An 8013-nucleotide genomic window follows, 5' to 3' on the forward strand; every position below is an offset into this window, starting at 1 on the left:
TTGATCTAAGTGCTTTACATGTTTTATCTCACATAATGTTCCCAATAACCCTATGAGGTGCTCTTTTTAACCTCATTTTATAGAAGAGGGAGCTGAGGCTCAGAGAGGTCACATAACTCCCACAGAGTCACACAGAGTAAGTGTGGGAGCTAGGTTTTGAATGAGGCCAACTGGCTGCTGCCCATTCTCTTACCATCATATGTTCACATGACAAGCACAATAGAAGAGATAGCAGTTAAGTAACTATAGGAATTGAGCCATGACACTGAAGATGGGAGTAAGAATTGAGAGCAGGGGAGAAATCTAAAATGTGTCTAGGGAGTAGAACTAATGGATGTGGTGGACAATTGGATGGAGAGGAGAGAAGGACGGAAGGTAGTAGAGTTTCTGGCTAAGCAAAATGGGAGATAGTAATTCATCAAAACTGAATTTTGAAGTAGACATAAGTGGGAGGAGAAGGGATCAAGTTAAGACTCTCATTTATTATTTAGAACCTTAGAAGTGATGTGAAGCAAACATATTTCAACCAAAAAAAAAATGAACTTTAAGAAAAGACCTGTGCATAATTAGGAAAATTATTCCTTCATATCGTGAATCACTGACCTGAAAAAAACATACAGGGTTACAGTCATCCAATATGACCTTGTAAAACTTTTGGCATTTCTGCAATTGAAAACCTCTATTGTGAACTATACCTACACATAACTATTCAAATGTTTTACTATAGAGTAAATAAAAAAGACCACTTCCTATGGCACCCCACATGTTATGTTCCCATGGAATTTTTCATAAAACATTATTAAAGCTGGACACACCTTGAATTCAAGTATTCCCAGCTTCTCATTTCACAAATAAATTTATATTAAGAGAAATTAATATTTTTGAGCACCTTCACTATAATAAGGAACTGAAGTAGTCATTGTGTGAGATAAAAAGACGTACAACACAGAACTCTTATTCTCAAGGTATTTACACTTTAGTTGGGGAAACAACAAAATAGAGGCTCCACTGGTCTGCTCAGGATCCATTCCACTTCTTTTGGCCACAGCACCCTGAATTTCTTTTGGGGGGGTCACTTCTCTTCCACATTCAGGGATTTGTTGTGGGGCTGACCCCACCCCTGGTGCCATGTGATACGGTCTAGCCAGTAAGAATAGTAGCCTACTTATATGGTGATGATAATTGATCCAGTGATGAATGGGCTCATTCATTAGTCCAGCCAACAAAAGCAAATGAGGATCAGGCCTGGTGTTTTTCTGAAATGCTTTGCAGAAAAAGCATCTTCTTGCCACAGAGGTTGCCAAGCTGGTAGAAGGTCAGTCTAGAGCTTCTGGAGGTCACAATGTGAAGAAATTGTCCTGAGGTCGATGCTACTGGTGGAAGGTAGACTGAGAGAGGAAGAGACTTTGAAAGTGGATGGCAATGTGTGATCTGCTAAATCAAACTGCCTTAGAACTTTCCAGATTCAGCATTCTTTTTACTGTGGCTTCTCTATTCCCAAGCTCTTTATTTTGATCATCCACATGGTTAAGAGAATTTCCTCATTGAGTAGTTCTATTCCCTGATTGTCTCAAATCTGCCTGTTGCCTATTTAATTGAATGATCAGCTAGCTGGGTATAATAGTCTTGAGAACCATTTTCTTTCCTGCAGAAATTTGCAGACATTGTTCCATTGCTTTCTGACATTAAACACGGCTTATGACTATCAGATAAAATTACAGGATGCCCAGTATAATTTGAATTTTAGATGAGCAATGAATTTTTTAGAAGTCTGTTCCAAATGTTGCATCTAAACTTTAAAATTTAACTGGGCATTCTGTTTTTTGTTTTGTTTTTTGTTTGTTTGGGGGTTTTTTTGTTGTTGTTTTATTTTGTTGGTGGTGGTTTGTTTTTGTTTTTTGTTTTTTGTTTTTTTGCTGCATTTGGGCAACCCTAATGAAGCTATAGAAATGTTGAAGGAAAATCTGATTACTTTTCCCTCTCCTCACTGTGTAGAAGACTGACTTTTTAAAAAAAATTATCTGCATACCTGAAATTTCTTCTTCAAACTTGAAATTTAAGATTGGATATTAGTTCTGTGTCTTTTTCCCATGGTGCAAAGGAATTCCTTTTGATCTTAAAATTTCCTTTTACCCTCATTTACCTTCATTTTAAAATACATTTCCCTTATTCTAACTCTGTCTCTCTACACTTCAGGAACACAGTTGTCTAGCATGTTTAATTATCTTGTCTGTCTTCCATATCTATCATCTCTCTTATTCATCTTTTTACCTCTGCATATTCTGAGACTCTCTCAAATATTTTTCCATGCTTATTTTTAGCCCTAAATATTCTTCTCTTTGCTGTCTCAAATTGATTTATTTAAAGTACAAGGATAAGCAAATTTCTTAGCCTCTACCACCTCCCTTCTCTGTCGTCTTATCATCTTGTCTCCTACTTGTTTTGTTGAATTTATATTCTTTAGTCTTTTATAACTTTTAGTACACTTAAGAATTATCTTCCTTGTTTTTCCAGATTTAAGGGATCCTCTGCCTTTTATTCATTCATTCATTTGTTACTGTGTTGCTATGTTTCTAGTTACCTTCCTTCTATTATTTATGTATCCACCCACTTAATTAGCTATAATATGATTGCATTATTTCCCTGCCATTTAATTTCATCTTGCTAATGCTGAATGTGAGTAGCTTTTTTCAAATCTGTCTGCTCAGAAGTTGTGTGGGTAAATTTTAATTGACATGTTACCCACTTCATGCAGGGTGAATCTCTTTCTCCCTGTTGCAGGGCTAGGTGATGCCTTCTGTTGTATAGGTGGAAGCCAGGTGAAGAGGGCAGTGGAGATAATTCACCTGGAACGGAGTTTCTCCTTTGCGAGGGAATCTGAAATTTGCTTTTTCCTCTGAGGCCTTATTAAATTTCCAGTGCTGGGATCCTCTTTACCATCACATTTGAAAGGGATTTAAAGATAACAAAGCCTTCTATACTTCAGAGGATTAATTTAAGGAGATAACATAAAGCCTTTTTTTTTTTTTTTTTAAGAAAGAAAGTGTTATAGACTGCTTAGCACCATTCTCAGCCTGGCACAGCTACAGTTTTCATGGACTTTCTCTTTTCATTCAGATTGAAACCTTGAAAGCTTTTGAAATGTACCTGTGTGTGTGGAGTGAGGGAAGGCAAGGAGGAAGGTGAGTTCAGGACCCCTCCATTTTACGCTGATATGCACAACACATGCTCAATGGAGGGAGGCTAGCCAATCAGGTATGTTTCATGTCAAAAGGACCACGATGTTAGCATAGCATATATTACATGTCTGCTTTGGTCTTAAACAAATTAATATTATGTAATTATTGCCATATTTTCTGTGTGGTTTTAGAGATGGGCCCTAACTTTCCAAGTCAGCCCTTATCTCTTTCTACCTCCCTATACGAATTCTCCCTTTCAGCCAAAGTGGCCAACTCACTGTGACTTAAATAAGTTTGAAATGTAGTCTCTGAAATGTAGCTCATGCCATGCCACTCCCTTAATACCTTCATTTGCCTGACCCTACACGGCCTTTGAGATTCAGCTAAAATTCTGTCTCTTTCACAATGCTCCCTCTGATTGTGCCACTCTAAAGTGATTGCTCCCACACTCCCAGAACATGTTATATTCTGAGTAAATTCTTCAGCTCTATCTTTCATTTCACTAATTTACTATTTAGTTCTGTCTAATCTGTGATTTAATCTATCCACTGTGTATTTTAAGACTACATTTTTCATTTCAAAGCAGATCTTTGGATTTATTTTTAAGGCTTCCTGGTCATTTTGGTATTAACTTGATATTTTGTTATATTTTTGTCCTTTTTTAAATATGTTTGGTCATACCTCAAAGCACATGTTTAATAATCTCATCATTTGAAGGACGTGAGGGTCTAATCAAAGTGTTGATTGTGTTGGATGCCAATGTATCTCAATGCCTTTTTATTTTGCCCTTGGAGGTGAGCTCATGTTTAGTGGGGCTTTATCTTCAGGAGTCCCTTGTGGTCTGGGTATAGGGTGTGACTGTCAAGACATGATTGGCATTTATTTCTAAGAGGGAATGACTGGATGGGCACCACTTTTTCCTTTCATTTTATGGGTCTGGGTTGACTAAACTACAAAGGAAATATGTATTTGAACCAGAAATTTAACTGAGAGAAAACCTAAGTTCCCACCTTTTGAGATGTGAGGGGACCTGGAGAACGGGATGGTTGTCTTGATGACAGTGCATAGATTTTGCTTCTGCTCTATCCTTTCACTGTGGCATAGCCCTTTGAGAATTATAGCTTAATGTGGTCATTCCTTTCTGGTTTGTTCTAGCCTGAAGTGTTCCCACCTGGTAGTTAAAACCTAATCCCCTTAGTTACGGAAACCAGCAAACTGCCCGCCAAGCCCTGAGCAGCAAGTGCTTCAAGCCCCCATATAACTTTGCTTTTTCAGTTTTCCTCTTCAGTTTCAATTCTTTCAATTCTTGGGGAGAATTCTCTTAGTTTCCTGTTATCTCAGCTAGTATTAAAAAAAGGATATTTATTATGATTTACTCATTATTTCTTAGTGTTTTGTATCATCATGGTACTAAAATCTATACATCACATAAAAAACAGAAGTTTACAAATGATTCAATAATTAATCATAGAGAGCCTTGTCACAAGTTCCCTATTGGTGTCTTGATGTATTATTTAAATCTTAAGAAATTTTTTCATATGTTTTCTCCTCAAATAAATTACAAAAAATGAAGCTAGGAATTATATTTTAAGGTCCTTTTCATTTATGATACTATGTTGCCTAGTTATTTGATAGTAAATTGGTTGAAAATGTCTGCATTGAGCACAATTAGTCAAAGAAACAAAATGATTAAAATTAAACTGAATATTCCAAGTTTGTTTCTTTAAATATTGATAATTTAGATACACCATTAATAATTACAGAAATGCTTATCAGGTAGAGATTGAACATTGAACAAGACAGCGTGGGGTGGGTTTACAGCTCTTTAAATGTTTTAAGTATATTTATCCACTTTCTCTCCAGAAGTTTGAATCCTCATGCAAACACTACTTTTTGGTTTTTTATTTATAAATCATTCTCCTCCACTTATTCTTGCTCGGCTGGTTTGTAAATACTTTAATAAATTGTTATGTTTGCCTCTAGCTCTAAATGAATTGTCCAAGCAAATTCATGTGAGAGTTAATATTTGCAATATCCAGTTCATGTTTTTACAATTTCTCTGCCACCTAGGGTAATTGCACAAATCTTAAACACACTTATAAAAGTAATTTTGTCTACCTTCTTCTTTGCCTTTTCATCCTTTGCATTTTCAACCACCTCTGTTCACTTAGTTTTTGCTTTCTTTGCATAAACATTTTATTTTATATTTTAAATTTTAAATTTTATTCACTGGATTTGACATTATGTGGCCAGCATTTGTACAGTGCTTGCTGTCTGGGTGGAAACTGTAAGACAAAGCACATTCAACCACAATGTGAATGCAAGGACAAACTTAAGGTTGCTTACACTGCTGGCCTGAAGGCAGATTGATCTGACATTTGCCTTGCTGTTGCACAAAAGACAGAAATCTTTTCCCGGATTTGAAGGAAGATTGAAAAAAGAAAAACACACACCTCTATCTAAACATTGATCCTCATCTAAACATTGATCCTCATATAATTTTCATGGGCTTTGGACCACCAGGAATCAATGTAGGTAGTTGTATTTTGAGTTCAATGAAAAATAAACCTTAATGTCTTTGATAGAAGGCCACCTTTTTAGCTGACAGCTGAGACCCTCAAATAATTAGAAATTTTTAAAATAGAGTAAAAATCACTCTAATTCTGGAAAGTGAACAAAAATGCTTAAAGGCAAAAAAAAAGTGCTTAAAGGCATATAAAAGTTAAAAAAATCATCCCATGGTGCTTAAAAATGTTCAAAAAGTGAAAAATCAATCATTGGGAATAATTATTTCAACAATTTGCATTTTAAAAAACAGTCTAGGACTTCCTTTTTTAAAAGATTTTATTTATTAGATTGAAAGAGACAGAGAGTGAGCACAAGCAGGGAGAACAACAAGCAGAGAGACAAGCAGACTTCCTGCTGAGCAGGGAGCCTGAGACAGGGCTGGACCCCAGGACCTTGGGATCATGACCTGAGTCGAAGGCAGACACATAACTGACTGAGCCACCCAGGTGCCCCTAGGACTTCCCATTGATAACTAGTGTTTATGAGTAACAATAATATTGCCCATCCCACATACTCCTTTTATGATGTGCCCTTGACACTCCTCTCATTGAGAAGTGGGGAATCTGTGTTCCTTCCCTTGAATCTGGGACAGCTTGTTTCTACAGCATAAGTGATACTTTGTGACCTCTGAGGCTAGGACGTAAAAGAGCTTCTACCTAGTTCTCTTGAGTTGCTCATGTTGTGAGGAAACAGACCACTGTACTCTGAGAGACCACGTGGAGAGGCCATGTGTAGATGTTCTAGCCAATTGCCTGGATGTGATCCCACCAATAGCCACCAGAAACCATGAGACACATAAGTGAAGATGGCCTCAAAAGATTATAGACCCCAACTGTGGAGTCAACTCCAACCTTTGAGTATTCTAAGTGAGGCCCCAGGCATTGCGGTGCCATCTCGGCTGTCCCCATCTGAATTCCTGACCCACAAAATCCATAAGCAGGATAATGTAGTCGTTTGACACCACTGTTTGGGATTATTTGTTACACATCAATAGATAACCAGAACACTGCCTCACTCAATTATAGCCCAAAAAGATGGTGAAAAAGAGAAATTTTTTCACAGTAGAATATCAAGCATCTTCTCTTTGTCTGCTTTATGTGAAAAGGGAGGTCAGTGTCTACCCGAATTCCTTGGCAGTGGCTAAAGATCTGAGTGGGTAAACATGACCTAAAGGAAATTAAAATCAGAAGATTGGTGACAAGGTTTGGGGAAATGATATATGGATGAATTTCTCTGAGAGAACTAAGAGATTAAGAGTATTTCTATCCAGGGTGAATGGACACCGGAAGACCATCCCCCCCCACACACAGCCTTATTCGTTGTTGTCTGCTATACTTCCCTTCCATCCCAGAGCTTGCTCAGAGGACCCATAATGGTCAGGATGAAGACTATGTATGGATGGGGACAAGAACAAGAGCAAGCTCCTTTCACAAAGGCTAAGTGCCTTATTTTCCAGAAATATGTTTGTTTTGGAACCCATAAACCTTGTTTCTTTTTTAAGGAATTGATCGTTTTCTGAAGGGAGGAAGAAACTAATTATATTTAATTTGAATATGAAACATAATAAACATAATAAAAATAGTTTAAAAGATAATAAATAATTTAAAAAGAAAAGAAATATTCAATTTACTAGCAAAAAAAGAAATTGCTGTTTTGTAAATCAAACTGGTTGAATGAATATTTGGCTTAATATTTAAGAAAGCAATTAGTTTTTTGAGGATAGAGGAATAGAAAATCCAATAAATATTCAAGGCAATCTATTGATCTTTATGCATATTGCCCAAGATCAATTCAAGACCTAAATCAGTGAAGAAGTTAGCTTGTGTCATTATTCAATGGTATAATTCTAGTTATATAAAAATGCTGACTCTAATGTCAGTCAAACAATGCCTGGTTAAAGGTTGGTAACGTAGGAGGACTGAGAAAAATGAAGGGAGAAGGAGGATGAAGTGACTGATAGAATTAAAAGGGAATCAAGTGCCATCATAAAAGACACACCTAACTGCTTTACTAAATTTGAAGACAATGAAGTACAGAGGAAGCACTTACCTGTCTGAGTCATGGGTGACATGGAAGACAGTAATTGCAAATACAATTTTTTATTTCCTTCCTGAAACTTGCCTCTGAAGACAATGGCAAGTTTATTAGAAAAAGATAACATTTTATTTCAGCCCATCTGGAAATAAAGGGAAACATGAAATGTCTCAAGCCCAACACGCTTTGCTGCATCTTGACCAAGAAAAGTCTTTGGAATGTGCCAAGCAAT

This window comes from Mustela nivalis (genome assembly GCF_964662115.1).
Source record: "Mustela nivalis genome assembly, chromosome: X".
Classification (NCBI taxonomy): Eukaryota; Metazoa; Chordata; class Mammalia; order Carnivora; family Mustelidae; genus Mustela; species Mustela nivalis.